Source organism: Ovis aries, chromosome 9, assembly GCF_016772045.2.
Source record: "Ovis aries strain OAR_USU_Benz2616 breed Rambouillet chromosome 9, ARS-UI_Ramb_v3.0, whole genome shotgun sequence".
Lineage (NCBI taxonomy): Eukaryota > Metazoa > Chordata > Mammalia > Artiodactyla > Bovidae > Ovis > Ovis aries.
The window spans coordinates 32,842,762-32,870,488 of NC_056062.1; the positions used below are offsets into that span (position 1 = coordinate 32,842,762).

General features: G+C 46.0%; 1 long non-coding RNA gene across 1 annotated transcript; it reads left to right on the forward strand.

The window, feature by feature from the left end:
• Positions 1–180: 180 nt before the first annotated feature.
• Positions 181–27,727, forward strand: LOC105616018 (uncharacterized). The gene is made up of 3 exons (XR_006060827.1): positions 181–269; positions 2,621–2,704; positions 27,392–27,727. It is a non-coding gene; the product is annotated as an uncharacterized LOC105616018 (long non-coding RNA).

The following is a 27,727-nucleotide window of genomic DNA, read 5'->3' on the forward strand; positions in this document are numbered from 1 at the left end:
GTATGCTGTCCTAACACGCGGCGTGGCCGGGGCAACGTCTGGGCGGCCGCCGATTGGCTGCTGGGCAGGAGAGGGCGCGGTCCTAACAGGCGGCGTGGTCATGGCAACCCTCGGGCGGCCGCTGATTGGTTGCTGGGTCTGAGCTCTCTCACTGGGCATCGGGCCAGGCGCCCTCCGACCGCTTTCCGACTGTGACATCGGCGAGTGACCATCCAGGTGTGTCTGGCTCGGATTCACAACCCCTTTGCTGTGCTGCACCGTAAGTCAAGGTCTGAATTTTGTTTTGCGCTCCGTGCGGGGATGTCTTGGGTGGTGAGCGTGACGCCAGGTCCTCAGGGAGGTCTGGGAACCTGGGGGATGCAGGAATGAGCAGGCGTGGATCCGGACGACAGCTGTGCAGGAAGGGAGGGTGAGGGGCTTGCTCTCAGGTTGCCAGTCCTTTTGCTCTGATGCCAGAAGGGAGTCTGCAGCAAGATATCTTCAAGGTTTTGATGATGTTACTGAGAGCAAGAGGAACTTGTAATAATTATTTATTTTTTTCCCTTCCCTGCTCATTCTTGAGGTAGGCGCGGAGGCTGTCAGTCGAATATGGGGAAAACCCCCTAGCAATTTTTTAAGCTGGATAGAGTCAACCTTCCAAATAAAGACATGCTGACAAAGGACAGTGGCTCTGGGGTACAACCTGAATTTGCTTTTCTGGAAGAATATCCCAGCAAAATGAATCTTTTACTTATTTGAAAGACAAGTTTTTTGACTGCAAACAAAGGCTAATTTTTACATCTTTACTCTGAGAGAAGTTTCTGCTTTTAACACAGATAAGACACCGTGTTTGAATTAAGACAGTAACAAGGGTTAGTTCAGCCAGAAGGAAAAGGTTGTACAATATTCTCCAACATGTCACTTGTTTCACTTCAGAAGCAGTAATTCTTTTTAATATGAATTATTTTATAGTGTGTGTACTATCATTGTGAAATGGAAAGCAGAAAAATTCTACCGACCATGAGTAACGATTCCAAATCAGGTCTCTGATTCTGTTTTCTTTTTTCATTTGTTATGGAATGGAAGACTGGGATGCTGTTTGAATCCAGAGTCAAGGATGCTTGAGGAAGGCAGGCACTGTGTTATCCTGAAGCAGATTCCTTGAGAACAGTAACTAATATGAAATGATAGTGATTGTGAGTTTTCCAGTTAATGGCTAACTGGTATTCCTATGCATAGTCTTGTCGGGCAGGTGTGGCATTTCTAATAGGATTGTAGGGAATGAATAGGGGTGGATGTATTCGGATACATTCACTGTGAGACCTTAGGGACTTGTCAGATGTCAGATATGGCAAATACTTAGTCCATAGAGATTGTTGGGGTGCTCATCGTAGAGACAAGCAGCTGAAAGAGTGGTAGTGGTTAATAGGAGAAGCTGCTGGCCCCTCTTGTGTCTACCAGGTGTGCTGAACAGACACCCTGCTGGCCCATCTGATGTGTCCACGCATCTCTGCACACTTCATGTGCCGGAAGCTTCTTAAGCACCTTTGGGGAGCAGATCAATTCTTCCTTCACAGCTTTCAGGCCTAGGTCCCACCATCCATGTTCCCTCAAAGTGGAAGAGCCGCTGGAAGGCAGTATGACAGAAGCCTGATTAGGAGTCAGAGCTGTCCTACCAGCAGAAATCCCGAACCTGCCAAGAAACCATGGTGAGGCGTCCTGCTCCCACCCTCGCTCCCAGGTCTTTCTTCTGTGTTATTCCTTTAGCCAGAACTTTACAAGCGTGTCATAGCATCTCCCTAGTATCTCAGAGGGTGGGTTGTGGAACTGGCCTCACACCCGTACAGTCTTGCAAACCTTTCTCAGGGAAAGCAGGTATTTATCAGAGGTATGTTTTGTCCACATGTTGGCCAGCTTCAGAGCATTCTCTACATTCTTGTGCCTTTTTGAACTTAGTATTTTTATACCTTAGAACAAGCTGTGGGCCTGATGGAGTCTGCTGAGTGTGTTTTGAGACTGGTTGTAATTTCTGTTCTTAGGTTTAGTTGCTTGTGTGAAAGAGATGCGGGACTGCGTCCCAAGGGCTTTTTCTGAGTGAAGCAATTAAGCCTGAACAGTTACCTCATATCAAGTCAATCAGTAATAGAATAATCAAAAACTGGGCTCACTCTGTGCTGTGTAAGAAATAGCCAATGGACTGTCCAGAGTTCGAACAGCTTTGGGATGGATACTTTTGTGGATACAATGGTGTATTAGAGTGATTATGAGTGTTTCCTTTAATTTTGTGTGCAAAACAGCCTCCTCTTAGACTCACAATTAACTGAAGTTTTGCCATGATAAAGAGCTTGAATGTCAAACTGATGACAGTATTTCACTTAATGTGGACCTTTTATAATGGAGGCATTTGGAAACTGTGGGAGATGACGTCACAGAATCGATTTCCAAGTATATTGCAAATCTACTATGAAATTACTTTAATGAAAGGAAAATATAGAGGTTACTTATCTACATAATTTATATCCAGTTGTACCAGTTTTAGGTTGTAGGGAGAGTGCTGAGAAGTTTTGGGGGGACTGTGGCCAACCTTTTAGACAGGTGACCATCTCTAACCACTTTCTCTCCCCCCTTCTGCTCCCCACAGCCCTCTGACAGCATGGAGCTGTCTCCCCACTCCAGGACTCCCACATGTCCTTCCCCCTGTCCCCCAGGACAGCTCTTCAGAGAGGTGAGTAAATCGTTATCTGCCTGGAGACCATTCTGTTCCAGCACTTCCCACAGTGAGTGATGGCTCTCTGATATGTCTACCCACTGGAATGTGAATCACATGATCCTGCTTTCCCCCCATATTTGTGTCTGTTTTATCTCTGAATCCCTGTGTCTGTCCGCTGTCACCCTTCTGCAGTTCGTAGCACAGCCCATGCTCCGTGGTCCACACTTAGGGAGAGGGAACTGGGAGTTCCTGAGCAGGTGGAGCCTGGAGCCCTTCCTCGGCAGCGCCTATCCTGGAGAATGCCAAGAAGGGACATTAAAGGGCTGGGGAGTGAGGAAGACATTTTCCTGAAATACATACTCAACACTCACTGCTATTAACACATTTCTGGTAACTTTTTGGAATCTTAAGCAAGTGAGTGGTGGGGAGGCCAAATGCCTGAGGTTTACTGAGGGTGGCATCAATTCAGTTCAGTCAGTCAGTCGTATCTGGCTCTTTATGACCCCATGGACTGGAGCACCCCAGGCCTCCCTGTCCATCATCAACTCCCGGAGCTTGCTCAAACTCATGTCCATTGAGTTGGTAATAGCATCCAACCATCTCATCCTCTGTCATCCCCCTCTCCTGCTTTCAATCTTTCCTAGCATCAGGGTCTTTTCCAATGAGTCAGTTCTTCACATCAGGTGACCAAAGTATTGGAGTTTCAGCTTCAGCATCAGTCCTTCCAATAAACCAGTTCAGTTCAGTTCAGCTCAGTTGCTCAGTCATGTCCGACTCTTTGCGACCCCACGAATCACAGCATACCAGGCCTCCCTGTCCATCACCAACTCCCGGAGCTTACGCAAACTCATGTCCATCAAGTCAGTGATGCCATCCAGCCATCTCATCCTCTGTCGGCCCCTTCTCCTCCTGCCCCCAATCCCTCCCAGCATCAAAGTCTTTTCCAGTGAGTCAACTCTTCACATGAGGTGGCCAAAGTACTGGAGTTTCAGCCTTAGCATCAGTCCTTCCAATGAAGACCCGGGACTGGTCTCCTTTAGGATGAACTGGTTGGATCTCCTTGCAGTCCAAGGGACTCTAAGAGTCTTCTCCAACAGTACAGTTCAAAAGCATCAATTCTTTGGTGCTCAGCTTTCTTCACAGTCCAACTCTCACATCCATACATGACTACTGGAAAAACCATAGCCTTGGCTAGATGGACCTTTGTTGGCAAAGTAATGTCTCTGCTTTTTAATATGCTATCTAGATTGGTCATAACTTTCCTTCCAAGGAGTAAGCATCTTTTAATTTCATGGCTGCAATCACCATCTGCAGTGATTTTGGATAAAATTCAGGACTAATTTCCTTTAGGATTGACTAGTTTGAGCTCCTTGCAGTCCAAGGGACTCTCAAGAGTCTTCTTCAACACCACAGTTCAAAAGCATCGATTCTTCAGCACTCAGCTTTCTTTATAGTCCAACTCTCACATCCACACTTGTGCCTTAAAATTGTGCCATACACGTCCACCTTGTGCCATGAGGGTTGCATGCCTTAAAATCAGCTTGTTAGGACCCCCCCACAAAATCCTGCTAAGATTGTGATTGTGATTGCATCACATCTATACAGAAATTATGCAGAGTACATCATGAGAAACGCTGGGCTGAAAAAAGCACAAGCTGGAATCAAGATTGCAGGGAGAAATATCAATAACCTCAGATATGCAGATGACAGCACCCTTATGGCAGAAAGTGAAGAGGAACTAAAAAGCCTCTTGATGAAAATGAAAGAGGAGAGTGAAAAAGTTGGCTTAAAGCTCAACATTCAGAAAACGAAGATCATGGCATCTGGCCCCATCACTTCATGGGAAATAGAGGGAGAAACAGTGGAAATAGTGTCAGACTTTATTTTGGGGGGCTCCAAAATCACTGCAGATGGTGACTGCAGCCATGAAATTAAAAAAAGCTTACTCCTTGGAAGGAAAGTTATGACCAACCTGGACAGCATATTAAAAAGCAGAGACATTACTTTGCCAACAAAGGTCCATCTAGCCAAGGCTATGGTTTTTCCAGTGGTCATGTATGGATGTGAGAGTTGGACTGTGATGAAAGCTGAGCACCAAAGAATTGATGCTTTTGAACTGTAGTGTTGGAGAAGACTCTTGCGAGTCCCTTGGACTGCAAGGTGATCCAACCAGTCCATTATGAAGGAGACCAGTCCTGGGTGTTCATTGGAAGGAATGATGCTAAAGCTGAAACTCCAGTACTTTGGCCACCTCATGTGAAGAGTTGACTCATTGGAAAAGACTTTGATGCTGGGAGGGATTGGGGGCAGGAGGAGAAGGGGCCGACAGAGGATGAGATGGCTGGATGGCATCACTGACTCGATGGACGTGAGTTTGAGTGAACTCCAGGAGTTGGTGATGGACAGGGAGGCTTGGTGTGCTGCAGTTCATGGGGTCGCAAAGAGTTGGACATGACTGAGTGATTGAACTGAACTGAACTGATGTCTTAACGGTGTCAGTTTTTCTGATCCATGGACATGGTTCAGTTCAGTTCAGTTTAGTTCAGTTCAGTCAGTCAGTCGTGTCTGACTCTTTGCGACCCCATGAATCGCAGCAGGCCAGGGCTCCCTGTTCATCACCAACTCCCGGGGCTTACTCAAACTCATATCCATTGAGTCGGTGATACCATCCAGCCATCTCATCCTCTGTAGTCCCCTTCTCCTCTTGCCCCCAGTCCCTCACGGACATGGTAGGTCTTTCTATTTAGGTCTTCATTAGTTTCTCTCAGCATTGTTCTGAGGTGTTATATGTACACATCCGAGCACCTATTGTTACATGTATTCGTAAGTATTTTTGATGCTAATATAAAGGCAATGTTTAATATTGCAGTTGTTCTTTGATAGTACATACAATATACCTGATAATTGTATACTGACCTTGTATGCTGTAACCATGCTAGACTCATATATTCTTCTACTAGAATTTTTTGTAGATTATTTAAGTTTTTCTGCATTGATGATCATGCTCTCTACAAATAGGGGCATTTTTACGTCTTGTTTTCCAGTCTGCATGCCTTTTAAAATCAACACTGGGCACATCCCTCCAGCACAGGGGGCAGCAGGCAGGCCTGCTTTCGCCCTTCCAGTGTGCTGTGAGGAGGAGTGGTGAGAGTGACCCTTGCTCTGCCTCCCGTGTCGGAGGAAAGGTGCCATTGTCTCACATCCCACGTGCTCTTTGCTGTAGGTTTCTCACAGATGGCCTACGTCAGAGTAGGAAGTTATCTATTCCAAATTTCCTGAGCGTGTTTGTCATCTGTGTGTTGTTGAGCTTGTACTGCTCATCCACCCGTCCCTCACCGGCAGGGTCAAGAGCACGTGTTGGGTGAGCCGCACATGACAGAAAATGCCGGCAAATCCAGAATGCCTGTCTTTGAGGAAAATAAGTGATCTTGCTCATCCTGGACGCTCACGGCGTTTGTTTGCTCCAAAGTGCTCTGAACAGTGAGCATCACTGACGCACAGAAGGTCCACCTTTATCCCCTGCCCTCCTTCTTGTGAATTATTGTCAAGTAGCATTGTAAGTCACTGCTTTATAAAATTACCTACATTACAGACTTTGTTCTCCTTGAATTAACTTCGTCACTAAAGTACTTTGCCCACAAATGACCCACTTAATGGCCTGCTGTTGTCTCTAGAGCATTACTCAGGAGGATTTGTTTTGTTTTTTCACTGTGGTTGAAGTTTCACAGCTTCACATTTTATCTTCAATGTAATGTTTTTTTTTTAATTACTACTTCCTTTTATGTGAGAACATACTTCTCTGACATTTTTGTTACTGAGAGACTCACAGCATTTTGTTCTTGAAATACAATTGATCAAACAGTGTAGGTTTAGAAGTGTTGAGATGCATTGTGATGGTTCAAAGCACACCCTTAGTGGCCCTCCTGCTTCTGTGGGGGGACCACCCTTCTCAGTGCTTTGCATCAAGATGGGACCACATTGCCAGGCCTTGGTCAGAGGGACGTGGGCAGAAGTGGGAGGGGCTGACGAGCCTGGCCACAGCACATCCCTCCTGACTCTGGAGGCAGAGGATGTGTGCTGCACCGGGTGGGTGGGGCGGAACATGTGTCTGGAGCCTGGGGGTCCGAGGTTGATCTTTGGAGGACAGACACGCCTTCTGTGGACATTGAGTAAGAAGGTCTTCAATGCTCTTCCACCCTGAAACTTGGGGTCTTGTGTTGCAGATCACCTACTCTGAACAATACATACCGTCCAGCAAAATAGTGCAGCCAATCCCCGATAGGAAGGGGATATGCTCCACTGTTTAAGGGAACATACATAGTTGTTCATGTGCACCGTCCAGTTGTGCGTGCTGAAGAATGAATGGTTTATAATCTCGACATGTTGTCTCCAGGAAGAGCAAGAGTTTCCCCAACTGTTTGGCTGTTGTTTTTTTTTTTTTTCCCTCTTCCTGTGAAGTGAGAGAGCCCAAGAGAGATTTACAGATATTTCTCAAGTTAAAAAAAAGTTTGTAAAGTACTACGTTGAGTATACCCAACCTTAAATACCTTAAAAATTGTAAAGATTTTTACAATTTACTCTCCCTGTTCTACATGCTTATTTTTAATTGTCTTACGGTTTGTGTTGTCATTAGTTCGTATTTTCAACCACAGTGCACTCTTAGTTGCAGCTTCCTCTCCAACGATTCATTTGTAATCTCATAGATCAAAGAATACATTCGTTTGTGGCCATCTTTCTGCAGATCTGACGAGATCATCCTGCCGTCCTTCTCTCGATGGCAGAGCCCCGTGGGCAGGGGCTGAAGCGGCGCTGTGCCCTTCTCATGGGCTTATGCCTTTCCTGTTACCATTACCCTCAAATCAGTGTTTCTGTGAAGAAATGACTTTAACCTACTCGTCCTTTTTTTCACAGTTAGTTCGGTCAAAACCAGATAATCTAATCCATGTTAAGGGCAATGCCCGTGATGTTCTGAAAGCAGATAAACGCATACAGCAGATGAATGAAGGGGTCCTGTGTTTTCCCCCACTTCTCTGAACACTGGTCTTGGGACACACATGTGACTGTTCTACAAAAAGGAGAGCACATGGTTTTAAGAGCCTGCCTTGGAACACACGTCATCACCTAAACAACAACAAAAGCTCATTCTAATATAACAACTCGGGGTGGGGAAGTTGATCTTCCGGGTGATGCGGGAGAGCCATCGCTATTTTCCTTTGTTCCTCTGGGCACTCTGCGGGTGTCACACCTCAGCATGCAGCCTCATCACCCCCTTCAAACAGAAAACAGAACTGGTCCTGAGGGAACCTTCTGAATTGTCACCTCTTCCCCTTGGCTGCCAGGGTGTCCGCCTACCCTTCCTTCCTGTGTTAGCCAGAGGAAGTGTTTTCTCCCCGGGCAAGAAGGATACTCTTCATAATGTTTCCGAAAAGCACATCACATTCCCTTCACTTTTTTTTTTTTTTTTCGCTTAAATCCACGTGCCCCTTGCAGTGACATCCTTGGAGCTTTGAAAGCAGGCTTTCTGTATTTTTTCCTTGCCTATTGTTTCTGAGCATCTGCCTGCCTTGAACCATATTGTGTTCCATGAGGTGATGTCATGTCCTGTGCTGAGGAGAGACCCAGTTAAACAATGAAGAGTCCCGCCAACGCTTCAGTTATGATGACATCATTCGACACGTCAGTGTCGGGTTCGAGTTTGTAGATAATTAGCTTCCTAAAATTTTCCTGCTGTTCATCATCAAGTTTCAGGACTCGGTGGGTTTCAGCCTCAAGATCAGCAGAACCTTCACTTTCTCTTTTACATCCCACCCTGGGTTTTATACTGAGTAGAAAGAGCACAGATTGCTTACATGTGGAAGGTCAGAGTCAGTGGATTCTTTCCTTTAATAAGATATGGATTTTACACATTCGAATGTACTTCCTTCAGGGAGAGCTTAGAAAGAATCAGATACCTCCTTCTTTTTGGTTCATCCCTGGTGAAATCATTTCCTGATTCCAGGATCAGGTTCTAAACCTGGACGATCTAAGCATCTCAAGTGGTTGTTCAGGACTCATTGTATGCAAGGGGTTCAGGGACCCAGCCCGCTGTTGCTTCTATTTATTTTCCCCCGGAGTCTCCAACCAGGGGAATTCCTGTCAATGAAACTTCACGACTCTAGTGCTTCTTTGGAGTCCCCTGAAGCACGTCCATTCAGTTCAGACCTGGGAACCTATGAAGCAAAGTGTGACTAACCCTGATCTTAGAGGATGCGGTTAACGGGACAACCGCTCTTGATGACTTGGGAGAAACAGCCTAGATCATCGGCTAAGCAGCTCATCGGCTAAGCAGCCTTGTTTTATAATCTCTATGGGCTGATGGGTTGGTTTTCTGTAGAAGGCAATGCCTCATTTGAGAAGCTGGCTTTTGTGGCTGGGAGTGTAGCTTCTTCTGGGTTAGGGATGGGGTGGGACCAGCAGGAACTTGGGAGACGAGAGGAGGCAGAAATCTCAGTCAAAAGAGAGGGAGCCAGGTTAAGTCTCCTTGGGGTTGATGGAAGGATGGTTGGTATGGGGTTCTCAGGGTTTGGCTAAGAACCCCTGCATTCACTGGGGATCCTGCCATTTCTCATCAAGTCTGAGAACTTAGGTATGGCCTCTCCTCAGTGCTCTGCGAACCTTGCATTTATACAAAAATCGAGCCCAGTTGCAGAGCTTTGATTCGGTTCCGAAGTGTTTCTTCTTATTCTGGAAACCAAGTTCTTAAATGTCTCTGCTTCAAAGTCTTGTTTGAACCATGGATGTTTCTCATTGTGTGTGTGTGTCCACATAACCTGGGAATTGATGTAATTAATTGATGGGAAATATAAATGAGTCAGTCCTTATTTATATTTAAAAATGGTTCATTTCCCTGATTCTGGATCGTGAGCAAAGCTCTGGGAGGTGGAGAAATGCCATGCCGGAAGGGGACATGGAGATGCCCTTGGTGATGCCCTGAGTGTGGTCCAGGGCCCGACTCTGCAGAAGGTCTGGTGTGAGCTGAGTCCTGCTCTAGGAGGAGGACTGTGAGTTCCATATAGACAGATATACTCTGAAGCATTTTCAAGTATTCAACGCTTGCTGAAAAGATCCTCTTTGATGAGGATGTCAGGGGGCATCTCATGAAGGGGCATCCTCTCTGCCAGCTGTGGCTCCCCTACTGTCTTACTCTTATGGGGGACCTGGCTTCCCTCCCATGTGGGCGGTGTGCTGAGCCTGGCTGGTCCCCCACTCCTGCTGCCCTGATTGCTGGGCCACCTTCGGGACCCAGTGAGCTGCTTGGATGGGGCCCTGATCCTTTCTCCCCGAGGCCACAGCCTTCAGAGCTTGCTGATCTGTGTGAGGGTGTCAGATAGAAGTGTTTACATTTGCAGCAGCGTTGGAAAGAAGGGAGCTGTGAAATAGTCCAAATGTCTCTACGATGGTCACAAAATGCCTACATGTAGTTTTCTCCTTGGCTCACTCAGAGAAGCACAGGTTCCTGAGTGCCTGAGCTGGGCTCACTTGACCTCTCAGTCATTACTTCATTGCATCCTCGGCAGTGGCCTCAGGGCATTTCCTGATCTTCTCAGGGAAGAAGCCCATGACCAGGAGGATGAACCAACCAGCCAATCAGAGGGCAGGCTGGACCTGAACCAGGACTGCCCACATCCATTACATTCTCCCCAGCTCTCTCCTGCTGGATGCAAGATCGGAGGCTTAGACCCCTCTGCTGGCCCCGTGTGGTGTGGACTGACTCCTTCATGGCTCAGCTGAGCCCAGGGGACATCCCATAAAGCTCTGCGTGCACACACTCTTCTCTCCTTTGTACTGTTAGTTTGGACATCAGTTTGTTTTTTTTTAAAATAAATTTATTTTTAATTGAAGGATAATTGCTTTACGGTGTTGTTTTCATTTCTGTCATACATCAACATGAATTAACCATAGATGTACATATTTCCCCTCCCTTTTGATCCACCTCCTACCCTTTCCCACCCCTCTAGGTGGTCACAGAGCCTCAGCTTGTATTCCCTGGGTCGTGCGGCAAATTTCCATTGTTTATCTGTTTTATATATGGTGGTGCGTTTGCTTCCATGCTTCTCCCTCCAGTCATCTCACTCTCTCCTTCCTCTCCCCCAACCTGTGTCCCTAAGTCTGTTCTCTACGACATCAGTTTCCTTTTTTTTTTTTTAATTCCTTTTTTTTTTGATTCAAGTTCCTCAATAACTGTTCCTGGGAAATCTGCCCATCTCTTAAGGGGCTCCCTCCTGGGGCCAGTTCTTTTCGCCACCTCCCCATGGCGACAGGCTTGCAGCCAGGCACGGGGCTGCTTTTGCCAGACCTTGGCCTTGGTCTCCCCTGTGGGTGGGTTTGTGCCACCTCAGGAACTGCGACATAAGATATCCTGGGAGTCACATGTCCTTTTCCAGGAGCTGGGGTGGACAGGCTTCCTGCCCTGGACCCAGTTCTGTGGGTGGAGGGAAATTCACATGATGGGGGCTCAGGTCTGAGGGGTCCCATGGAGCGGAGCCACGCATGGCTGGGAGCCCATCCCGGCTCCGAGGGAAGCAACCATGTCAGTCTGAACCTGGCAGGTGTTACTGGTCTCTGCCCATGCAGTGGGCGGGTGGTATTCTAGGACCTGCTGGACACCAGCCATGAGTCAGAGGGCCACATGTAGAGCCTGAACGGCATCACAGGGCCAGGGTCAGGGGAGAGGCCTCCCAGGACCAGGTGAAGGCATGTGAGGGCACCGCAGGGAGGGGAGCAGACACCTGAGGCCCGAGTACCCGGGGGAAGCTGTTTGGAGGTCTGGGCTGCCGCCAGGCTGAATCAGCTGTGTCCATGGACACCTAGACCAGTCTCTGTGGCTGAGAACCATGGCCAGCTGTCTGTTCCCAGGTCTGTGCTTGGTGATCTGGGCTCAGCTTGGCTCAGTATCCTCTGTGGGTCTCCTGGGAAGTGATGATGGTGGCCCTGAGGGTGCGAGGTGGCCTTGCTCTTGGCTGGTGCTGCCTCCAGGGGAGGTGACTTCTTCTCCCCCAGGAAGGAGGCTCAGCCTCGTCCTGTGGGAAGAGCTGGGGTGGACACTGCTTCGAGGCTGCTCCTCCTCCAGCCCCAATCCCCTGTCACAGCAGGTCCGCTGCAGCGTGACTCAGGGAAAGAGAAGTAGCATCTCTTTCTGGGGGACATGGCTCTGTGGGACAGCGGGAGGCAGGAGGCAGCCTGTGGCCTCCAGCGGTTCTGTGGGATGTACTTCCGGGGGTCTCAGCCAAGAGTATCAGGAAACCTCTGAGAATGGTTGGAGATGGATCTCTGGGAGACTCTTATGTAACGGGGCAAGCTGAGCTGAGGCTGCCTCTCACTCCAGGGCTGTGTCCAGAACTCCCAGGCACTGGGCTGAGGTCCCTTCTCTGTGGCCGTGATGCAGAACCGCTCTGTGGGGAGAGGACTGAGGCCTGAGCCGTCCAGTGACTCCCAGGGTGGCACACACGGCTTGGAGCCTGAGCCTCGCGGGGACCCCATGGCCGGGGAGCCATGAGGTCACAGCGTCGCCCTAGGGACACGCTTGCTTCCTCTCTCTCCATGGCTGGTGTGGAGAAAGGAACTGCTAAAAATAACCGGGAGAGAGAGCCAGAGGAAGGGCCGGGAGGCAGTCCCCGTGCTTTTACTAATATGGACTTTCTCGGGCTCAAGGAAGTACTTTGTTTCAAAAATAGCTGGTGCTTTTCCAGGAGGAGCCGAGGTGGTGAGCGGGCCCTGCTGCCCGTGAGCCTTGCTGCTGGATCCTGCCCTATGCGGCCCAGATGTGGGTGCCCAGGGCCGGGACAGAGACCAGCGGGATGGGAGTTCCACCCCTTCCCATTCCAGCCCTTCTTCTCCTAGGGGTGGAATCCAGGGCGTTGAGCATCTGGAAACACAGCCGAGGGCCTAACAAGCCAGTTAAGGATGAAGACTGTGAGCTTGACAGCATTGGAGTTTGGCAGCATTTATAATGAGGGAAGCGTGTTGTGACAGGTAGAAAGCTGGAGGTGGAGGGTAGGCACCCGAAAGGTGGCAACGGGGCATCTCATCTTGCTTTTGAGGGTCAGCTGCAGTCACTGAGGACTGACCGTGCGCCGGACGCCACTCTTCGCATCCTGCCTGTCCTGGAGCGTCTGAGCCCAGGTGGGCCCAGGGAGGCAGGTCCCGTTCTCCTCTCAGAGCTGTGCTGGAGGGACTCGAGGGTCAGTTGCCATTTTCATGCTGGAGCGAAGGGTGAGCGCCACTTCAGAGTGTGCTTTCCTAGCGCCCTGGCGGCTGTTTCTGTGTCTGTGCTCGTGTGTGAGTGCAGTGCACACTCGTGTGATGTTTCTGGCGGGCCTGCAATGGCTGGCTGAACTGCAGTTGCCGTTTCGTAGGCTCTCCTGTCCCCAGGGGCCATTTGTCCGCCGGTGCTGGTGCCTCATCTGTCACTTGCCACTTCTTATCGGCTCGCGGCCCCTGGACAGCTATTTCCCCTGGAAGATGGATGTGGACAGTGCTCTCTGGGTGGAGAATGCGGCCCCTGCAGGCCCCTCGGCCGAGAGTTCCCAGCAGACATGGATGCTGCGAGGGGAGCCCAGGAACGACGAGGCTGCTCTGCATAGGCCTGGACGCCTCAGCTGAGTGCAGATTCAGTTTATGTTATTATACGCCTTGTCAAGCAGACTTCTTCCTGCCAGAGAAGTTTAAGGCGAAGACCAGAATCTGAAAAGTAAACATCTATTTGTGAGGGTACATGAGGAATTTGATTACTTTGTGCTCTTTATCACATTGTATCTGATGTTTTACACTTGACCTCACTTCGTTGGAAGGAGTCTTCTTTTTTCAAACAGATCAAAAATTCACTAGTGTTTATAGCAGAACCTCATGCACTCAGGCTGTCCCATGTCATACATCCTATGAAGCTACAATTTAAATTTCTAAACACACGGCGAATTATTTGCTTAAAATTGATAAATTGATAACACACCCAGGGCTTGTGGCTACACAGACACGTTTCTGTGCTCAGCTATGCTTTACATGCAAATCAGTGTGCTAATTACAACACAGACTTGGTCTTTCATTAATATCCTCCAACCTTCTAATGGTCAGATTATTATTAAATACATGTGCAATTCCTCAAAACATCTGACAACAAAGCACTTTAAAGTTTATTATAATCCAAAATGTTTCTATTTTACATCTTACCCCCGCCCCTGTTCCCATGGCATCCTTTATATACTCACTTTGGAATGCTTTGCAGATTTTATATTAACTATTTTCTTCTGCATCTGCTTTCTCATAAACCCTGTGATTCTGTCAGCTACTTGAAAGGCCTAGCATAGCCCTGCCTAAAGCTGTGGCTCAGAAAGCCTGTGTCTTCTTGGTCCCTGGCAGGAGCTCAGACACGGCTGTTCATTCTGCCTGGGGTGTAACTTGGTTCTTCTATTTTCCAGAATAGAGTTTAAACAGTTAATGTTAATTTTTCTACAAGGTTTGGTAGCATTCTTCAGGGAAATGCTCTGTGCCTAGAGATTACCTTTGTGGGATGTTTTTAGTAACAAATTGGATTTCCCAAATAGTTAAAAGGCTATTCAAATTCCATGTGTCATAATGGGTAAGTTGTGGTAGTCTGTGCTTTTCAAGGAATTGGTCCACTCATCTAGGCTGTCACTTTCTCGTGTGTAGACTTGCCCATGTCACTTTCTTATTACCATTTTGATGACTGCAGGTTCTGTAGTAACATCCCCACTTCATGCCCTGATAGTGGAAACTCGTACCTTCTCTCTTTTTTTTCCCTGTAAGTCTTTTTAGAGGTTGGTCAGTGTTGTTGATCTTTTCAAAGAAAAAGCTTCTTGTTTCATGGATTTTCTTTACTGTTCTTATGCTTCTAACTTCAATGGTTTCTGGGCTTTCCCCTCCTTCTGTTTGTTTCGTGTTTACTTTTCTAGGTGCTTGAGTGGGAAGCCTAGATCCCTGATGTGGGGATTTCCCTCTTTTCTGATATAAACAACTAGTGCTATGAATGGCCCTCCTGGCACTGCTTTAGCCACATACCACACATTTCAATATGGACCATTTTCATTTTCATTCAGTTCAATGGACACTTTCTTTCTCCCAAGAATTCCTCTTTGACCCATGGACTATTTAAAAGGACACCCATTAGTTTCAAAGAAGTATCTTCCCATTTTTGGTTCCTATTTTGACTCCGTTATGAGCAGGAAGCATTCTGTATGATTTTAATTCTGTTAAACTTGTTGGTTTTGTTTTCTGACCAGGGTATGGTGTCTCCTGATGTGTTGACTAGATCCTGTTGGCTGATGGTGCCACTGAGTCCTTCCACGTGGTTGGTGGTTTTCTGAGTAACTGTCCATCAAGTGCAGAGAGAGGGGTCGTGGCATCTCTGCATAGAGTTGTGGGCTTGCCGTCTCCCCTCTTGGCTCTATCATGGTTTGTTTTATAACTTATGCAACTCTGTGGCTGGGCACATACACATTCCTGATGGTTCTTCTTGGTGGCCTGACCTTTCACCATAATGCACCGTTCCTCTCTGCCGCTGTGCTTCTCTTTGCTCTGAAGTCTCCATTAGCTGATAGGAATATGGATGTTCATAGCTCCTCTCCTTGGATGAATGTTTGCAGGATGCATCTTTACTATATAGCTTGTCATAATTTATAATTGTGTCATAATTTTCAATCCCCTGGGCCAACTGTTGTCTTTCAAGTGATGACTTTTCACTTAATACAATTATTAATTGCTATGGCTTAAACCTACCCTTTCATTTTTCTTTTCTATCTATTTATTTATTGTTTTCTTTTCTTTGTGTCTTTTCTTCCTGGCTTTCTCTGGGTTAGTTGAACACATCTTTTGAGTTTCATTTAGATTTATCTTAGTGTCTTTAAATGTAACACTTTCTCTCTTTCTAGTTGTTATTACTGTTGTTTTAGTCACAGACTACTGATGTGAGTATTTTCCAGTTTGAATAAAGTTTGGAGACTACCTTGTTTTACATCCCGTTTATAACCTTGTTTAAAATACAATTGTCTTATGTATTTTCTTTATGTATTTTTAGAGTCATGCCAGAAAGTGTTATAATTCTTGTTTTAATCATCAAGAGTAACTTGGAAAACTCCGTAGGAGAAGGACATGCATTGTCTAGATACATATTTTTACTCTTTCCATTGTTCTCATTTCCTGCTGCTCCGAGTCTCCTGTCAGACATGCCTTTCTGTCTAGAGAACTTCACTTAGCCCTCTGTTGGGTCAGTTCTGCAAGCAGCGCTATTTTCTTTATCTGAGAAAGTCTTGAATTCCCTTCATTCTTGAAGGGTGTTTTATCAGCATAGGATTCTGGATTGATAGTTCTTTTCTATTACATCTTAAAAAACATTGTGGACTCTAATTTCTGGAGAGAACTTCACTCTCATTCAAGTTGTTTTTCCCCTAGAGAAAGAATGTTCTTTTCTCCTCCTATTTTCCAGATTTTTTCTTTGCCCTCACATGTTAGTAATGTGACTAGGATGTTTCTTGGAAAGGATGTTTTAGGGTTTATCCTGTTTGGGATTTTCTCAGCTTCTTGAATCTGTAGGATTATGTCCTTTGCCAGATTTGAAGATTTTTGAGTTATTATTTCATTCAATAGTTTTCCATACACTTTCTTCCTCCTTTCTTTCAGGGACTTTTCTTTTTTAAATCCACCTACCGGCCCTGTGACTTTGTTCTCTAGCTACCTGCCTTCTCCTTCCTGCCTCTGTGCTTGTGTTAGACATACTGTTTATTGCTTTTATTTGTGCTAACAGGAAGAAAGGGAAAAACTTGTCTATTACATCTTCCTGGGAGCAAAAGTCCAATGGAAGGCTGCTAGACTTTTAGTTTTTATTTTAAATGTTTTATAAGCATCTTACTTACAGAATGTTTTTAGAACTCAGTACATTTTTTTAGTTTGCATAAAATTGCAACTCTCTTTTTCACCCTTATATTTCTTCTGTGTATATCATGCTATATGATGCATAGTGTTATATTACATAATGTATTATAATGTATTACATAAATATAACATATTATATACATTACATAAAATTATACATCAATTATGTTACACGAGACGTCACTGTATTAATTTATCTAATCTATATGTATTGTATATACTACATATGTCATTACATATATTTATGTTATTCAGTTCAGTTCAGTTCAGTCTCTCAGTTGTGTCCGACTCTTTGCAACCCCATGAATCCCAGCACGCCAGGCCTCCCTGTCCATCACCAACTCCCGGAGTTCACTCAGACTCACATCCATTGAGTCAGTGATGCCATCCAGCCATCTCATCCTCTGTCGTCCCCTTCTCCTCCTGCCCCCAGTCCCTCCCAGCATCAGAGTCTTTCCCAATGAGTCAGCTCTTCACATGAGGTGGCCAAAGTACTGCAGTTTCAGCTTCAGCATCATTCCTTCCAAAGAAATCCCAGGGATGATCTCCTTCAGAATGGACTGGTTGGATCTCCTTGCAGTCCAAGGGACTCTCAAGAGTCTTCTCCAACACCACAGTTCAAAAGCATCAATTCTTCGGTGCTCAGCTTTCTTCACAGTCCAACTCTCACATCCACTCATGACCACTGGAAAAACCATAGCCTTGACTAGATGGACCTTTGTTGGCAAAGTAATGTCTCTGCTTTTGAATATGCTATCTAGGTTGTTCATAACTTTTCTTCCAAGGAGTAAGCTTTTTTTAGTTTCACGGCTACAGTCACCATCTGCAGTGATTTTGGAGCCCCCCCCCAAATAAAGTCTGGCACTTTTCCACTGTTTCCCCATCTATTTCCCATGAAGTGATGGGACCAGGTGCCATGATCTTAGTTTTCTGAATGTTGAGCTTTAAGCCAACTTTTTCACTCTCCACTTTCACTTTTATCAAGAGGCTTTTTAGTTCTTCACTTTCTGCCGTAAGAGTGGTGTCATCTGCATAACTGAGGTTATTGATACTTCTCCCGGCAATTTTGATTCCAGCTTGTGCTTCTTCCAGCCCAACGTTTCTCATGATGTACTCTGCATAGAAGTTAAATAAGCAGGGTGACAATATACAGCCTTGACATACTCCTTTTCCTATTTGGAACCAGTCTGTTGTTCCATGTCCAGTTCTAAATGTTGCTTCCTGACCTGCATATAGGTTTCTCAAGAGGCAGGTCAGGTGGTCTGGTATTCGCATCTCTCTCAGAATTTTCCACAGTTTATTGTGATCCACACAGTCAAAGGCTTTGGCATAGTCAAGAAAGCAGAAATAGATGTTTTTCTGGAACTCTCTTGCTTTTTCAATGATCCAGCAGATGTTGGCAATTTGATCTCTGGTTCCTCTGCCTTTTCTAAAACCAGCTTGAACATCAGGGAGTTCATGGTTCATGTACTGCTGAAGCCTGGCTTGGAGAATTTTGAGCATTGCTTTACTAGCATGTGAGACGAGTGCAATTGTGTGGTAGTTTGAGCATTCTTTGGCATTGCCTTTCTTTGGGACTGGAATGAAAACTGACCTTTTCCAGTCCTGTGGCCACTGGTGAGTTTTCCAAATTTGCTGGCATATTGAATGCAGCACTTTGACAGCATCATCTTTCAGGATTTGAAATAGCTCAACTGGAATTCCATCACCTCCACTAGCTTTGTTCGTAGTGATGCTTCCTAAGGCCCACTTGACTTCACGTTCCAAGATGTCTGGCTCTAGGTGAGTGATCACACCATCGTGATTATCTGGGTCATGAAGATTTACGTTATTATGTATTATATAACAGCAAACTGGGTCACCAACAAGCCAGCTTTGCGTCTTCCTTTGCCTGAGGCTGGGAGCTGGATGTCACGGAGTGTGAGAGGCTGTTTCTTTGCCAGGATGCCTGTAACAAGTGTCACAGACATGCATCTTCTCATGGTCCTGGAGTTGGGAGTTGGAGATAAAGAGTTGGAGGGCAGATTTCTCCTGTGACCATCTCCTTTGTTGTCACACCATCTCCGTCTATGTGTCTGGGTCTGAATCTCTTCTTCTTATGAAGACACCATTCATACGGGACCTTCTTGTACCTCAACCACCTCTTTAAAGGCCTCTCTCCAAGTGTATCTCTCACTGAGGTCCTGGGGTCAGGACTTCAGCCCCAAGTGTGCAGGGGACTCGATTCAGCCCCTGATGGAAAGTGGGGGCACAGACAGCACGGGGAAGCCCATAGCCTGGGCTGCAGACAGGCTCCTGGAGAAAGTGGCTGTCAGGCTGGGTCAGGGGCTCGAGGAAACATGGGCCAGCATCATGAAGGGATGGCTTCTAGGCTGGAAGGGGTTCCTGCTTTCATGTGGTTCCACCTCCTGCTCAGAACAAACCAGGATGCTTTGCCTGCCAAGAAGGGAGCTGAGCCCCAGTGTGTGTCTCCTGAAGGCCTTGGGCTTCCAGTGTCCACGCTGGTGCAACATTGCTCACGAGCCTGCTTCATAAAAGAATGTGGCTTCTTTTCACAGATTTTTAAGGAAACCAATTCTTATATTTTAATGAAAGGGAAAGCAAATGATATGGTACCTTTCAATAGACCTTTTGGTAAGAATGCACACATCCACATCCAGGAGATATATTCCTGCTTGGTTTTTTTATTGTTTTTTTTTTTTTTTTTTACACTTCCTATAACATACACACATGGATTTACCAGCTGAATTTTCTGTGACCTCAGAAACCTGTGTAAATCAAGACTCTAGGCATAGACTGCTTTCTTCCCCTCCCACCTCAAACAAATACCCAATTTCTGTTGGATTCCAGCAGCCCCGTCGACTCTCCTAGGAGCAGCAGTTGGTAGGAAAAAGCAGAGGCATGAAAGCCTTCTCCCAGACACGTTTAGCAAATGCTTTCTTATTTTCATGTTTCACGATGATTTACTGAAGCATTCCAAGTGCCTCCCGGCGACCCGTCCCGCGCCCCAGCGCTGGAGATAAATGTCCTTGCCGACTCCCCAGCATTTGCCGATCTGGTCCTGGCCCGTTTTTTTTGCTGCACCCCCAAGGAAATAAGAGTGCTGTGTATTCTAGGGAAAAAAAACACTCCTTTCAGAGCCTCCCCCTTCGCGGCCTGTGCAGTGGGGATGCTGCCGGTGGCCGGGAACAGAGTGGCCTTCTGTGGGCCACTGGCCGCAGACTGGCTGTCTGCAAGGGGAGTTCCTGCTGCCACGGCCTGCTGCCAGGCCCCTCCTGCTCGGCTGGGAGCTGAGCTGCAGGCTTGGGAGCCTGGAGCGGGACGAGCCCAGAGCAGGGAAGACAGGCTCTGTCGCTCTTCCCTGAGTGGACTCACAGCCTGGCCTCTGGACCTCTGCGTCCCCGATGGCTCTCTGGGCAGCGGGCGCAGAGCAGCTGGCCTGGCTGCTGGCTGTTCTTCTGAACCAGAGGCCTGTGGAAGCAGAACCCAAAGCGAGGGCGGTGGGTGGGAGGACTGTCCACATTCCTCTTCCTCCCCAGGGTGCCTGGAGGCCTGTGTGTCCTGGTTCACCCAGGGTCTGCACAGGGCTCCCAGGACCTTGGCCTGGTTCCGATCATTGGGTTGAATTCTCATAGCTTGTTATTATGATGCTTCTCTGCTTCATTCAGAAAACTGTGAATTCATTCTGAAATGGAGAAAATATTGTCTTTACGTCTCAAAAATGCCATGATTCTTGTTTGCAAAACAACTAAACCAAACAATCAAAAAGCAAAAGCAACCCCCCTTCCCCTCCGCAGTGACCGGACAGAGACGGAGGCGTTTCCTCTTTCAGGAGGATGAATTAGACGCACTTTTCCTGTTCCTCCATGAAGCACAACTGAAATCAGTGGGCATCAAAAGTCTAATACATAAAGTGAGAGTCTGACAGTGGAGGCAGGCAGGTGGACAGGAACCGAGAGGCCCCTGAGAACAACACAGAGCAGGGCAGGGGTTCCTGGTTTCTCTCTGTCTCATGCCCCAGACCTGGGCCGGAATAATCCAGAAGCTAAAACGTGGTTGAGGACCAGGGAAGGGAGCCTCGCAGGACAGAGAGCTTTTAGACGATAAACTGATCCTGCCCAAACCCATCCACACCAGCAAATGGCCCAGAGGGAGCCCAGCTGGAGGGGCCAATGCTGAGTCATCCGAGTCCCAGAAGGCTGGGGAGCAGGCAGGATGAGCGGAAAGAGAGAAAATGTGAGAATGCAGTGTGTTTTCCTTCTCTTGTTGAGTTCTCCAAATGGTGTCTGACAGTCTAAGCAAAACTTATGAAGCTTCTGGATACAGCGTTATACGTGAGAAGAAATATTTAAGCCAATAATTTTTTTGGGTGATGGAAGAAAAGGGGGTACAAAGTGATGTAGGTTTTCTACACGTGACATCAGTCCTGGTGATGGCAGGGATCTCTATGCACCCACCCCTGGAGGGGTATACCAAGGAGTATATTTCCACTGGAATTCTAAAATCAAGTTTAAAGGACCTATGAAAAAGTGAAAGTGTTAGTCACTCAGTCGTGTCCACCTTTTTGTCATCCCACCTGGCTCCTCTGTCCATGGGGTTTCCCGGGCAAGAATACTGGAATGAGTTGCCATTTCCTTCTCCAGGGGATCTTCCTGACCCAGGGATTGAACCCAGGCCTCCTGCATTTCAGGCAGATTCTTTACTTTCTGAGCCATGTGAATTGACACTTATTTCAAAACAAATATTTGCATGTAGCTAAAATATGGTACTCTGACTGTTGCCAGGCTTTCGATTCCTGCTTTTGGAGGACTCTCAGACTCATCTGTAGGGACCGTGGCAGAAGGAACACTATGTTTTCTGAGTCACTAGGGAGCTCTCACCTGCAAGTGAACCCTTGATTCGACCATCATACAGTGAGAATTTCAGAGGTCAGTTCCTCTGATACTGCAGGTGTATCAGCATCAGGCTGCCTCCTTCTCTCTGATCTTTCTCAGCATCCATGTGACAACATTCATGCTGAGTTGGCAGGTCCAGAGGGAGTCGAGGGGGTGATGTGTCTTTCTCTTAGGAGACAAATTTCTGTTTCTAGGAGCTACCCTGATCTGCACTCAGTGGCCAGTGTGGGTGCTGAGCTGTTTCTGGTCTAAGTGGTGGCCATGTGAAGGACTGTGGAGCCTGAAGTGTCACCTGAGACGAGGAGGACCAGGAGGGGCTTGATGTCAAAAGGACTGTTCTCAGTCGAGGTCATGCCTTACGTTTGGTCCTGTAGCAGCTTCTTGGGTGAGCAGGTTGACAGCTCAGTTTAGGCAAGAGAGTGAGTGTCACAGTTGTTAATTAACAGCCTCATGGGGCCAATGAGTGCAGGCCTGGGGTCTGAAGAGCATTTAAAAAGAGAACTGACTTCACTTTCAGAAGCCCCACTCTAGACAGGGGTTATTTTGTGGATCTGCACTGTCCAGGTAGGTTTTTTTTGTTACATTATTTAATTTGTTGCTTAATTATCATTTGACAGAAGGGATGGCTTTCGGCCAGTGGGACAACTTGCTCCCTATATTGGAATGGCCTTCAGATGCCTGGCCAGGTCCTGGGACACTCAGCTGTTCCAAACATAGGCTTGTCCTCTGGTCCGCTAGTAGCCAGGCAGCGTGGGCATGGGTGTAGGACCTGGCCGGGTCTCCCAACCCTGCAGGATCTCTGTTTCCCTCATGGTCTTCGAGGTTTGTGGATGGCGCACTGTCTGTCCATGGATCCCCACACAGAAGCTCCTTCATGACAAATAGCTACTTGTTTATAAATGTGGTCACAGATTTCTCCAAGAAGAATGCCAAGCTGTAGGATGCCTTTCTGGCAGAGAGAAAACTAGAAAGCGTGGGAAACGTGGAGAAGACTATTTCCTGACTCTGCATTCTAGGCAGAATACTGCACTTTATCCCACCTGTATTCTGAGCATTGCCCATCTTAGTGATCCCCGAGGAAGTGCTGGTTGGTTGACTTGTCCCTGGTATGCAGTAGGCACTCAATTAATGTGTGCTTGGGGGTGGGCCTGGCATTTCTCTTGTAGCATCTAGTTATTATAGGGGCTCAGAAGTGCAGACTCTGCAGACTAACCCTCATTTAAAAGCAGCAAAACCCAGAGTTAACCCAGTTTTCTCTTCTTATGCTCTTCAAAGCAGTTCTGGTTTGGCTTTCAGCATCTGTTCTGGGGAAGGGTTTGGATGAAGTTGTATTTTATCTGTCATTCCTCCCTGTCTTAGGTCTGCAGGGAGGGCCTCCAGTCCCTGTGGGTCTCTGCCTGCTGAGACTAAATAGTGCTCATTGTAGATTTAAAATATGCATCAGAGTCTCAAAAACAAGAGGAGCAGGAGAGATGCTTCTAAATTCTCATCAATGTCTAAATACATTAAAAAAATAAATACAATGAGTGTACGTGTGTGTGCATGTGTGTGCCTGCATTACGTGCATGCATTTATGTGTGGGTGTATGCATGAACACGCGTTCATGTGTGTGTTTGTGTGTATGTGTGTGTGTGTGCGTGCCTGAGTAGAAGGAACAGCCCGGAGACCTTGTCAGTGGCTGCAGTCACCATTCCCTGTATCTTGGTTAAAATATCACAGCACAACCCATAGGGCATACACTCACATCGACTTCAGAGCAGTTGCTTTCTGAAAGTTTCATACAAGGAAAAGTTGTTTAAGGCTCAGCCAGGTTGCTCAACATATTATGTATTTATTCAATTTTATTTATTTGCTTTTAATTTCATAGCTCCTGGGACCTCAGGCTTTGGGCTTATTCCTAAGAAGGCCCAGTGTGTTTCTCTGAGGTTTAGTTCAGGGTGGGAGAAAGTTCTCAATAAATGGGGGATTCTGTGAAGTGTGTAGGTTGTTGATGGGCGTTGAATAGTATTTGCACCCTTCTGGGAAGATTCTTACTTCAAAACTTGTTTCTCATTTTGAAGCCACAGGTCAGGCACTGTGACAGAGGAGTCCCTCCCTCATCTCTCTCCATCATGTGTGCTGGCCTTTGGCTTGGTCACTTTCGTTATTTAAATGAGAACCAGTTATTTATCATTATTTTTATTTAAATTAGTTATTTAGATGAGAACCAGCAGTGTTATCAGAAAGGGACTTGTCAGGGGGTAATTCTTGAGGCAAACCAAGGAAAGAAATAAGCACGTCAGAATCAAGGCCTAAAACGAATTTTACACAAACGTTTCTACTCAAAGGACAGAAAAATATGTATATATGTTTTCAAAGACACATGGATTTTTTTTAAGATTTAAAAATAATTGTTAATAACTCTAGAAAATGGCAGTGTATCCATAGCCGCGTGCTATGGTGTAGCCTGCGCGGCGGCCTTCTGGACTGTGCACACCTGACCTGCCCGATCTTGACTCTCTCAGGTCGCTACCCGCTGTGTAGAATACTGACTCCCTGATTTTGTTCTAATAGTCGTCAGTTCTACCCTTGGGGCGTGTATTGAAAAGGCCTACATTGACCCAGAGAGTAGTCTGGACTTCAGACTCCCCCTCAGACTGGGTTCTGGCCTCGGCCTTGTCCGCCCAGTGCGCAAGGCTCCGCGCGGCCAGCGGTTCCCGCTGTATGTGTTCGGCCCACTCCTCTGCAGAGACGCTGGGGCTGTGACGGATCTTCTGTCTCGGGAAGGCGGGGCCGCGGCGGAAGCTTCCTCGGCTGCGGGGCTGGGGAGGTGCAGTGACCAGCACAGGGCCCGGGGCCCAGCACGTGACTGACACACTTAGCCCATCACACCCAGAGGCTGTCTGCTCACCTGCAAAGAAATGCCCTCAGGAGGTGACATTCCATTCCAGAGATAATGCAATTCAAGTTCTAAACGTTTTCAGACTTATCAGTGTCAGGATTCTCTTTATTGCCAAACAAAAACAATGTGGAAAGTATGAAACTGAAAGGCCACCGCTAATAAAAATGACAATTTGTACGTCATTATTCAATAATTCTGCCATCACTTTAGCAGTCAGTGTTTAAAAGTATCTTTCTACATACAGAGAGGCCAAGTTTAGTAGGGGTTTTAATAGGCCCCATAACTAAGTTTTTTCCTGATGTGCCTTCTTCAGCTGTAACCTTTTAATCAGCTTATAGATGATGTTTCAAAAAGTTTCATAAATTCTTAAAATTGTTTCTTCTCTTCTATATCTGTCAGAAGGTTAGGAAAAATAATGCATATTCAGGATTGTATGTGAATTTGTATAAAAATGCCAGGAAGGAGACGTGTGTGTGCGCGCCCTTTTGAATTGTAAAGATGTTGCATGGCCCTGAACCTCAGACTTACTCCAGGTGTTATGACTTTGGGGTTATTCGCAACTCTGACTGTGTGTGTCAGCTGTCTGATCCATCATCCTGCTTATTGCAGTACCCTGGTAGAAGCTTTAGTGAGCTCTTTATAACCTGATTCATTTCTTTCTTTAGGGCTATGCAGCAATTTGAACAATCCTACAAACTCATTTTGATGAGGTTTGAATTCTGTATACATTTTCAATAATATTAAGCCATGAATTCTTTGCATATAAAAAAGTGTTTTGAAAACTGTACACTTTCTGGTATTTTCTATTTCAGGTACCCCCCAGGCAGATACCCTGGAACTATTTTTGCAAACTTGTACAAACTGCCTTGAGGACAAGGCATTTTTCCTCCCACTTTTGGGAATGTTTTGCCATCATTTATTGCCATTGACTTGGCTGGAAAGTCAGCATCCATCCTGTCATTTCACATATTGTCACTGTGTCCACAGCAGTGAACATTTTAATTTAGTTAATTTAATACAGCTAATTTCATATTAAGCCAATCAGTAGCCTCATGTCCATTTGTACAGTGATTTATTACTAATTTTGCACCCCAGATTTTCAACACATTTCCTTTTTTTCTTGCTTGTAAATGAGTATTTATGTATGTTTGTATTATTTATTATTGGCATATAGTTGATATACAATGTTGTGTTAGTTTCTGCTGTACAGCAAAGTGAATCGGTTACACATATACATAGTTCACTCTTTTAGATTCTTTCCCCATATAAATTATTACAGAATATTGAATAGTGTTCTCTGTGCTATAGAGTAGGCCCTTATTAGTCATCTATTTTGTATACAGTAGTGTGTTTATGTCAATCTCAGTCTCCCAACTTATCCCTTCCCCCCTTTGGTTAACCCTAAGTTTGTTTTCTACACCTAAGACTAGATTTCTGTTTTGTAAATCAGGTCATTTGTAACTTTTTTTATATTCCACATATGAGTGATGTCATATGATATTTGACTTTCTCTGTCTGACTTACTTCCCTTAGTATGATCATCTCTAGGTCCATCCATGTTGCTGCAAATGAAATTATTTCCTTTTTACGGTTGAGTAGTATTCTGTTGTATGTATGCACCACGTCGTCTTTATCCATTCATCTGTCAGTGGAGATTTACGTTGTTTCCATGTCTTGGCTATTGTAAATAGCGCTGCACTGAGCAATGGGGCGCCTGTATATTCCTGAATAATGGTTTTCTCCAGATATATGCCCAGAAGTGGGATTGCTGGATCATATGGTAGTTCTATTTTTAATTTTTTACAATATATTTCATATACAATATTGGGAAGATGTAAAGCTGACAATAAGCATTAAAAGTGCCTTTCAGTTGATCTTGATTTACTTTAGACGGTTGTGTGCCAGTAGGTCTTTACTGGTGCTGGGAGGTAAGAATGTGCCTGGAGAAAGTTTTACTCTGAGAGCAGCAGGGTGAGGACATGGACTCTCCATGCCTGGTGGGCAGGCGCTCGGTGGGGCTGAGCTGGGCAGGGACCAAGGGCTAACAGGGTCCCCGGGTAACCTACTAGGTTCCCCAGGGTAACCCACCAGGTTCCCCAGGGTAACCCATCAGTATCTCAGGGCAGTGCACCAAGGAAATGCACAGTTTAAGTGCTGTAACTTGAGTATATCATTTGTTTCAACATGTCAACTAAGAAAGGCAACTGGTTCTGTTGGAATCAGGAAAGGCTGGGGAATGAGATCCAGGTTCAAATTCTGCTTCTACCACTTCTAAACACAATGAGACATTTACATTATTAAAATTTAGTTTTAGTTGATGGATTGCATTTACCAGCCCATCCCAAATTTACAGGGGTTGGAGTATCAGATAAAGGCTGGTTGTAAAAAAAACACATAAAGTTGGAGTAGTTTATTATTAGTAGACAGAATTTTCTATTTTATTAATAACAAAGTCTCTGAATATAACTGCTTCTTGTAGATACTTTGTCTTAAGACGAGCATTTAAGTTGTTTACATTTTGTGGGTTATTTTCTTTCCATCTTAGACTTGAGTTTATCATAGAAACAGAGCTAGAGTGGCGGTTGCCAGGGACCAGGGGAACAGGGAGAGGCTGGTAGAGGGTATAAATTTCCAGCTTACAGGCAGGATAATTTCTGAAGATTGAATATAAAATGTGGTGACAACTGTTGATCACTGTTTGTATCACCGAAATTTGCTAAGAGAGAAGAGCTTAAATGTTCTGACACATGACGATAAATGTGAGGAGACGGATGTTGGTTAACTATGTGTGGGAAATCCTTTCACGGTGCACACGTGTATCAGATCACCACAGTGTACACTTTCCATATTTTATAGTTGTGTCAATTGTACCTCAATGAAACTGAAATTAAAAAAAAAATGACTCATTTAAAGATCAGAAGAGAAATGAGCAGTACTGAGACTCCTTCAAAGAACTGATGTAAAAATAATCTTCTCTGTTGTATTTGCTCTTTCTTTCAAAAGTTCTGTCCTCTGGACCGAGCCGAGGAAACAGGCATCAGGGACCAGACCAGTGCTGGGAAAGCGGGACGCAGCTGGCTCCCAGGATTCATGGGAATGTTGGATCTTTCACCTCTGCCGTCTTCTCTCCCTCCTTCTTCAAGCACTGAGGTAAATTAAATCCTGTGTCCTTGCTTCTCCAGTTCAACAGGCTCCCACAATTCGTTACCTTCTGAACTTCTGCTGTTGACCTTTGTGTCCTGGACTCAGGAACAGGAGTGTAGGGAACCGCAGAAAGACATTACTTTGCATCTTTCATTTAAAGAAACCCTCAAACATGATGTACTTTGTTAGTACCTT